The sequence below is a fragment of the Echinops telfairi genome, unplaced genomic scaffold, assembly GCF_000313985.2.
Source record: "Echinops telfairi isolate 266 unplaced genomic scaffold, ASM31398v2 ScPeMD7_60;HRSCAF=208, whole genome shotgun sequence".
Taxonomy (NCBI): Eukaryota; Metazoa; Chordata; class Mammalia; order Afrosoricida; family Tenrecidae; genus Echinops; species Echinops telfairi.
In genome coordinates this window covers 388,217-397,748 of record NW_022103958.1, presented here as the reverse complement: position 1 = coordinate 397,748, position 9,532 = coordinate 388,217, and the positions used below count along the sequence as shown (strand labels likewise).

At 37.3% G+C, this 9,532-nt stretch overlaps 1 pseudogene; it reads right to left on the bottom strand.

Annotated features, from left to right (window-relative positions):
- Positions 1-3,675: 3,675 nt before the first annotated feature.
- On the bottom strand, positions 3,676-4,647 carry LOC101642689 (annotated as a pseudogene).
- Between the last annotated feature and the right edge of the window lie 4,885 nt (positions 4,648-9,532).

The following is a 9,532-nucleotide window of genomic DNA, read 5'->3' as shown; positions in this document are numbered from 1 at the left end:
TTTTTTTAAGTTGAGTTTTAATACATACAACATATCATTCCATATTTCAATCATGTCAAGTAAAATTGTACAATTGGTACCATAATCCGGGTCCAACCAATTTTTTCTACTTGAACTCCTTGACATCATTTCTCTTTTATACTTCACTTCTTGTACCCACCACCTTGGGTTCATATAATCCCATATTTCTGAAAAATATAAAAGCATACAACACTTCAAGAGGGTGACCTACATTGATATAACACCTCTGAGATACACGCTGCTATGATTGAAATTCTCAATGTTAAATTTTTAATAGTAAAATTATTCATGTTGCTCAAAATTAAAATACAAAATGAAAATTCGTCCTCCCCCTCCCACCCAGTAATTGCACTTGGTGGATAGCACCATTTTATTAATAATTAAAGCCTAATTAAACAGCTGGATCAGAAGTGGGCTATCACCCTGAAACACTCTCCATACAGGACAAAGAAATTCCAGGATTTTGATAGTTCCAAGTAGTGGGCTGCCTTAAGGGGAGGGATATTCAAGTAGATGCATTCTTGTCAGGTGAGCAGGGTGGAAGGTGCTGGGGAACATCAGAGCTGTAGGTAATAACTCAGGGTCTAACAAGGTAGTTTACATTTGTTGCAACCTGGGCAGGCAAAGTCCAAAGACATTTCAGGAGAGTCAGGGCTGTCAGAAGAGTAGGGCTGGGGGAGGAAGGAGAGGGGAGGCTAGCTCCTAGCAGGGGTTGAAGGCAGTTTAAAGCAAAATGGAGTTCCACATGATAAGCTAGGTTACTATGGTGTTAATTCCTTTTTTTTCTTTTTAAACACTGGAATTATTCTAAGAATTTCCAAACAAATAATGTTTTTTTATCTTGCCTTTTTCCATGTACCAACATAAAATAGCTTGGAGATAATTTCATTATCAGTAGGAGTTATCTAATAAAAAGCAAAGGATTAAAAATGAGAGAGAGATTGGATTCTGAGGAAAATGTGCATGGGTATGTGGAGATTGGGAGTGATGTAGATTAAGAATATCATGCACAGATTCTCCACAAAGTTAATGATACAAAAGCCCAAAATAATATGAAAAGCACAAGTTTCTATTGAGTCTGATCTGGCAGTCCCAAAAGAATAAAGTCAGTAACAACTATGAAATTCCATTCAGCCATTTTCTACCTGCTGTTTGAAAATATACAGTGGGAAAATATACATAGGGTTTACTATTTCCTAGGAAAAAATATAAGAAATATGTTTAATCCAAAAGCAAAGAAATAATGAATTGGCATCTAAATTAATAATATCTTTTCACATGCTGAAGTTTTCTTGGCTATAAAATTAATAGGTGGCTTAGATTATATCTTCCAAACTTCTTTTCAATGTCTTCTAACTTTCCCTCTAGAATCCTTGAATATTGCAAATGATTAACTTGCTTGCTGCTGGGAGGGAAGAAAACAAGTAGCTTAAGTCTATTCAGAGGCATCTTGGAAGATTTCTAAAACATAAAATCAACTGAAAATGTGATTGAGAACAGTTTAATTCTGACACATGAGGTTGTAATCAGTTGGAGTCCACATGACCAGAATGCTTGTTTTGTATTATCTTTTCAATGACTTTTTAAAATTATCAAGATTTTAATCCACAGAAACCAACATGACAAAACAAAACAAAAGGTTGCTCAATAGCTTCAGTCTCAATCTAAAATGCGCTTCAGTAATTATAGAACTTGGAAGTAAGAAAAAAATTGTAAAGATGGCAAAAAAATATTGCTTGGGGCCAATGGATGTCTGAACCAAATCTTCCTATGAAGTCTGCTATCCATGCAGGGTCCCCAGATACCAGCAAGGGGAGAGGTTTGTCTGGGTGAATGGAAGTGGGAGAAGATAATAGTTTGCAAGTGCACAATTCGGTGATGCAGTTCAGGCCACTGGCCAATGACAAAGGAGACTTATAAACAGCTGGGGATGCCAATCTCTGAGTTTAAGAGATTTTGGTGTACTTAGTTTTTCAGTTATTTTTCTGAGTTCCAAGGAGCATGAGATTCTCTTTGGATGAGTTGAGAAGGTCTTCCCATGAGGGCAGCCAGATTCCCACTTCTCCTTGCCTTCATTATTTCGGAGAGTGTTTAAAAGTAAATATTTTATCACAAAGGATTTGTCTTGTTGACATATTGTTCTTCCTTCTTTACCAATACAACACTTTCCAAGTTAATGGATAATATAAATTGGAAAATGTGTCAATATTTTCTTCTGGTTCATAAAATATCTTTCACCATGATGTTCTCCATTACTTTACCAAGGATACATTGTTTAGTCTTTCCAATACATCTTTTATTATTTAGGTTTTTTTAAATCCAGGATCACTTACACAATTACTTGCTCTATATTTAGATCTAATCAATATAATCAGCACAAAGAACTAGGTATTTAGGGAGAGCACTAAGTCTCTAAAGAGGAAGTAAATCCAATTAAATGCTACTATATTAAAACCTTTACATTGCAACTCAATGCAAAGAAGACCAAATTCTTCACAATAGGACCAATAGAATACATCATGATAAATGGAGACAATGTTAAAGCTCTGAAGGATTTTGTCCTCTTGGCTCCACAATCAATGCTCATGGAAGCAGTAGTCAAGAGGTCAAAAGACGTGTTTCATCTGCTGCACAAGACCTCTTTAGAGTATTGAAAAGCAAGGAGGTTACTTTGAGGAATCGTGTGTTTGATCCAAACTGTGGTACTTTCCATTGTCTCATATGCATGTGAAACTGGGACAGTGCACAAGTAAGACAGAAGAAGAGTTCATGTATTTGAATTGTAGTGGTGGAGAAGAATATTGAAAGTACCATGGACTGCTGAAAGGACAAATCCATAAATCTTAAAGAAGGAGGACCAGAGTGCTCCTTCGCAGCAAGGATGGCAAGACTTTGTCTTGCATGCTTTGGACATATTGTCAGGAGAGATGAGTCCTTGGAGAAGGACACCATGCTTGCTAAAATAGAGGGGTGGCAAAAAAGAGGAACGCTCTCAAAGAGATGGACAGACCCAGGGACTGCAACAACGGGCTTGGGAATGGAAATGATTGTGAGGATGACACAGGACTATGCAGAGGTATGTTCCCTTGTGCATCGGGTCACTATTTGTAAGAACCAACTCAACACCATGTAACAACAACATATTAAAATAAACTACTTTAGGTATTTGACTAATTGCAGATCACCACGATTTTTTGTCAAAAATTGCACACAAATAAATCATCCATGGTGTAAACACAGATACTTTGACTGCATTGTTATTGAGGTTCAGAAAGTACAATCAACATAAAATTCAGAAGATCCTTTACCATACTAACACTGACAAAATGTAATACAAAATTTCAAACAATGGTGTCTAATAAATGTTCAGGGGGACAATTATGAGCTTCCATGGAATCACTTACAGTTACACTGAACTAGAAACAAGAAATCTTGAGCAGGACATGATATTTAACTTAAGGTGAAAATATGATGTTTAATATGAACGTAAATGAGTAAAAAGGAAACAATTAGATGTATATGTGCTTTATCATTCTCTGTCCTGTTCTTTTGTGATTACAAGCAGTTTATTTGCATTCATAATGGTCCTATAATGGAGAAAATACCATTATATTGACTGGAAACATGATAATCATTAAACTGCAGTTACCTATTTCATAGCTTATTTGAGTAATATTGTATATTAAATACATTACAGGAGTTCTTAAAGATCCTGTAGAAGGCATTTTTTTATATCTTTGTTTCTTTAGCTGCAAATGAAGGGGTTAAGCATAGGGATGACTAATGTGTAAAACACAGAGGTAATTTTGTCAGTGCTGAAAGGATGAGCAGATTCAGGCTGCACATACATGAACAATAGAGACCCATAGAACACTACCACCACTGTCAAGTGAGAACCACATGTAGAGAAAGCTTTTTTCGTTCCTTCAGCAGAATTCATTCGAAATATGGTCATCAAGATCATCATGTAGGACACAAGGACTGTCAGGAGGGAGGACATCAAATTAAATGATGCGAATGATATAATCATCAATTCAATTTGCCATGCACTTGAGCAGAGCAAGGGTATTAAAGGGACATTATCACAGAAGAAGTCACTGACGACATTAGAACCACAGGAAGTCAATGTAAAAATCTTACTAGTGAGCAAAAGAGACTGGAATGTACAGAAGAGGTATGGAATGGCTATGAGTAAGTACATGGCACAGTGTCAGCGACATGATCACATTATAGAGTAGAGGGTTACAGATGGCCACATAATGGACATAGTCCATGACTGCCAGAACGTAGAGTTCAGTGATAATGAATAAAACATAGAAAGCCATCTGTATGGCAAATTTTATAGTAGGAAATATTATTTTGATCCAAAAATTGATTAGCACCTTAGGATAAATAACAGTTGAGTTACCAAGATCAATGAAACCTAGATGTTGGATAAAAAAAATACATTGGTGTATGTATGCGGGAGTCCACCTTGGTCAAGATGATCATGCCCAGGTTGCCCACAACTGTGATCATGTAGATGATGAGGAAAATACCAAAAAGTGGTAGATGCAATTCATGTGTCTGTGTTACTCCTATGAGAATGAATTCTGTCGGCACTGTTAGATGCTGTTGGTCCATTTAGTCCAATGATGTCTTGGCTTTCACATTGCATTTGATAAACAATTTCAATTACTTTTAGACTCAATGGAGATTCTTTTTAATAGTAAAATAGATACAATAATTATTACATCTTATTCTAGTTAAAATGACCTATAGGATGATACTACCACCAAAATTGGAGGAACCATATGAAACCATATAAAACAGGAATAACGTAGGTTCAGTCGTGTTTTGAGCATACATTTATTATAGTACCACATAGGTTGTTAATATAGAGATGCTAGACTTCATCTCCACAATACCATCATAATGTCTTTAGAATGTTTCCAATTTTGCTGTTAACATCATGTGGAAAATGAATGGTGCTAAAGAGACAGCAGAGATAATGTGAAACTAAGTAATGTTAAGTTAGGGGGTTGTCTCACTTCCTGCGAGACATCCCTGAGGAGAAGCCACATGGACCTACCCTGTTGGAGCCCTGGGTGATGGAGCAACCACATGGAGACGTCTGCCAGCCCTGAGATGCTTACATGCTCACTGATTGAGCTTTTCTCCTGTAGTCAGTATTATTGCGTGTGTTTTTTGAGATTAAATGAAGGATGGATGTCACGAGCAGTGCAATGAACAATTACTTAACTCTGACATTTTTGAGTGCTCGGTTTATTCACTGCAAACACACATCAAACAATTTAATAATCTTAAACTTAACTCAAACTACTAAGTATAAGAATACAAGGGTAAATATAAGCGTATAAAGGCAGTTCACTACACACATCATCATTCCAGCATCATCGTCCCAATAAGCATTGCCTTTGTCGGTGTACTCACCCGAGGTGGAATTGGAGAGAGCAGATATTGATGTCTCCTTGGTTCCCAGCTCTCTGAAAAGTCAGGGTCTCTACCAGGGTTTCAATCGGCAGTTTGGCTGGCTCCTTGACGTCCTTATCAGGGTCCTCCAGACCTTCTCAGGTGATTCTGTTGGCAGTTTCTAGGCCCCCCTTGGGAGTGGCTCAACTTTCTGTCGGGCTGAGTGTCACTTCTATTTCTTCTTAAACATTGAGTATCTTGTGTTGCTTTTTGTGATGTTGCTCAACGTCTTGCAAGGTAGTTCAACATCATGCAAGGGAGTTCTATAATACTCTCATCATATCCACCACCACCCCGATTCCAGGGAGCGTGATAATCAGGAAAATTTCGGGGAACCAAAACATCTTACCAATAATTGTTTATACAAGAATACAAATAAAATGAGAAAACATATCATAGAAAATATATTAGTAAAGGAGTCAACATCCAATGAGAAAATTTAGAAAAAAAATTCCAATAACTCTTCTTACTTTGAATAAGCAGAGATCTAAACAAGCTGCCAGCATTACCGTTACAGGTACATTTATGCGGGAGAAAAAACTTTTTCCAGGCTGTTGCCCAGTCCCAGTCACAGAGTTGTGGAATGACATCTAAAAGTATTTAGTTCCCAAAATATGATTAAGGATTTTAGCCACTTTGCGATCTTTGGTACTGTGTTTAACTAAATGATCAGCTTCTTGTAAGTGATTCAAAGCTAGCTCTTGATCAGTATCTAGGACATGTGGGACTATGATCTTTTCAATGAGTATATCATCAATGTTTGCAATGATATGTTCTGATAAAACGCATGGTGTCCATGTGAGAATTGAAGCATTGCCTTTTGTAATGATAATGACATTATTTAACAATAGCCAACTGTTTGTGCAATAGAGCAATGTGTTGTTTCTTGTGACATGATCATAGTACATAAGCTTAGTGTCACAGCAAAGCCATTTGAAGTGTCCTAGAGTTTGGACTCCCCAATGGTTTGTCTGTTTTATAGGCTGCAGTCATGTCCAATGAATGTTGTATGTCTTGGTGTTTGATCAAAGTTTCTTCATGCCATACATGAAAATGTCTTTTATCTATGATAAGTCCATCTACATATAATTTAGTATCTTTATATGAAAACCAGTCATCCCCAACTTCAGAAGGTATGAGCTTAGCTTCGTAACACAATATAGGTTGTCTATTGGTAGACAGGTGTGCACCGAGTCTGTGTTAGACAGAGTTCTCTAGAGAAACAAAACCAGAACACTACTAATTTTATATATATTTATACAGATAGATAGTTCAATTATAAAGCAGTACAAATGGCTCAGTGAAACTCACTCCTGTGAGACAGTTCTGAGACACTGGCAGTGCTTCAAGTCTTGAGGGCTGCCAGGTAGTCCTCTGTAGAGCAATTCAGGCTATCTGGGCACAGGCAGCAAACAGCAAGGCAGGTCACCAATAGTCAGCCAGATGACAGGGCCCAAGAGTCCCTAGCTCAAGAGAAGGAAATTCCAATGTTGTGGCGAAGCAGGTCTTGAAGGAACCTCAAATTACAGCAACACAGTCCACAGGATTAGGTGTCTCAGAGGTAATGTAGCTTGCAAATTGAGGCACAGAACAAGCAAGACATCCACACACTGGTCTGATGATAAAAGAGCAAGAGACAAGAAAGGCGAGGCTCACCGAGCCCTTTATCTCTCTGCCCTTCAATTAATCCCACATGTGTTTATCGGCCAAGTTGGCACAAAAAACTAACTACCTCAGAGTCACATCCACTGGGTTGTGTGATGTCCAACTTTACCTTCATGTTATCTATAGTGGAAAATCTGGTTTTTAAAATAACCAAATTTCTAATATCATTCCAGAAGGTAGTCAGTTGTTGCTTCAAGTACTCACATCTGGATTTCATCTTAAAGTATTTGATAGTGGTGGACAGTATTTCATTGACATCACCTTGTCTTTTGTGGGAATGTTGAATTTAACACATTACTTGTTGAAGATTAGCAATAGCCGTTTTGACTTTTTCAAGGGAAGAGGTTAGCAGTCCAGATAAATCATGTATAGTCTTCTATAAATTTAAAATGTAGACTTTTACGTGTCCCATATTTGTCAGTTTAATTTTTATATCTCGGATTTCTGCCTCTTTGGCAGCATCCCATGCTAAGTATGCAGTGCCAAAAATTGCCCCTGAAATCATGCCTAGAAACAGGAGTTTTCTAGACCCCCCTTGTAGTGATTGTCTGGGGATTTCAGGTAGTTGGACATTATTAGCATGTGGTGACCACCAGGGAATATAATTTTTTACCTTGAAATCCTCAATGTTGAATGAATATTGAATTCTGAGTAACTCAGATTTAGCATATACTAACTTTGGCTGGTCAAAGATAGGTAGGGAAGCTGGTGCTGTTTAAACGAACGGTGGTGGGTTTCAATCACCAGTAGTCCATTCTTTCCTGTAATGTTCTGTTATCAGGCAACGGGTCTGATTGAAACAACCTCTGTTTATTTTGCATGGTCTGATGCTGTTGCGAGAAATGAAGCAATCTTCACAGGATATTGGTTTGACCCAAATGGGTAATATTAATTCCCTTTCACCAATAAACACTGTTATGCTTAATTGTCCAAATTTCGTTCATCCATTGTCCTCCGTCATCCAGTAGCAGTGAAATATTTATATGATCAGTGGTCGGAAGTCTTTGGAAATCAGTATCTAATCCCCAATTGTTCCACCACTTAAATTTGTGATGCATTTTGGAGGAGGAATTAATATAAGTTAGATTGATCGTGGGATCTTCAGCATGGCATGGTAAAGGTGGGTCATTTCTATAGTCAGATGCAAATTTACTCTTTGTTATGAGCAGGGTGGCATGAATTTCTTTAATGGTAGCCCCACTTATAAATGTGCAATTCTTAATTTACCTAAAGAAGGAGCATCTCATAATTTATGGTATTGCAACAAAAATAGTTTGGTAGTTTAAAATCTATGTCTATGGCACCTATAAGAAATGTAGGTCATCCATTATTATCTTTAATGCTGAAGACCGCAAGCTTATCCTTCACGTGTTCCCTGCCTTCCTTTGTGAGTATTACATATATTTGGACACCTCCTGGGGTTATATCTTTCAATATCTGTATCTGTATATCTGTTCCTGTTACCGAGTTATTTTGTCCCCAGGTAAAATTTTTGTACCATCTATCCTTCCAATTGTTAAGGTCACCATAAGTTATATATTTTGCAATGATCTGATATTTCTGGGGGTTTCCAACTTTCAGGCAGTGAGGGAGTTCTGGGGAACTATTGCCTGTCTTCATAATACAAGTCCATTAATTTAAATTGGATCTTGGTTTTGTCTACTTCTGTAAAAATTATTATTTCATAGCATAAAATTTTCTTGTCATTGGGCCTGCCTATCTGTACTAAATGAAAGGTTTACAGCCATCTTATCAACGAGGACATTGGTACGGACAGACATGGCTGACATTGGCACATGAGTGCAAGCCCATAGGGGCATAATACATTTCAGAGACTTTGTCTGTATGATGGTCCGGATCCCTGTGGATAATAATGTGGGGTAACATTTCAGTGGTCCAATTATGATGGTACAATTTTTCTTTATAGTAATCTTCAGAGACAAATGCATGGTCTCTCTTTAAAGCTGGACATTTTATGTCACCAAGTATAAAAAAATTTCCTAAGGCATAAAAATTGGGAAATTCAGTCAATTTGAAAGTAGTGACATTTATATCTCTGTTAAAAATTACATAATCTGCAAAATATCTCCAGGACATAGGCACTTTTTCAAAATCGAAATGAGGTTTAGGGTCAGGTATTTCAAATTTGGTAGTAGTGGGCTATCTGGTGCTGCTTTCTACAGTTACCTCATCTCCTGCCGCATCCGTGGTTGTTGGAGAGACACTCTCATCATTTTCTGGTCCCTATTCAGAGTCCATGTCTAATATTTTAGGTATATAATAGGACCAGAACAAATGCTATCTGTTAACGGGTCCTATATAGTTTTTTTTTCTTTTTTTACACATTTTATTAGGGGCTCATACAACTGTTATC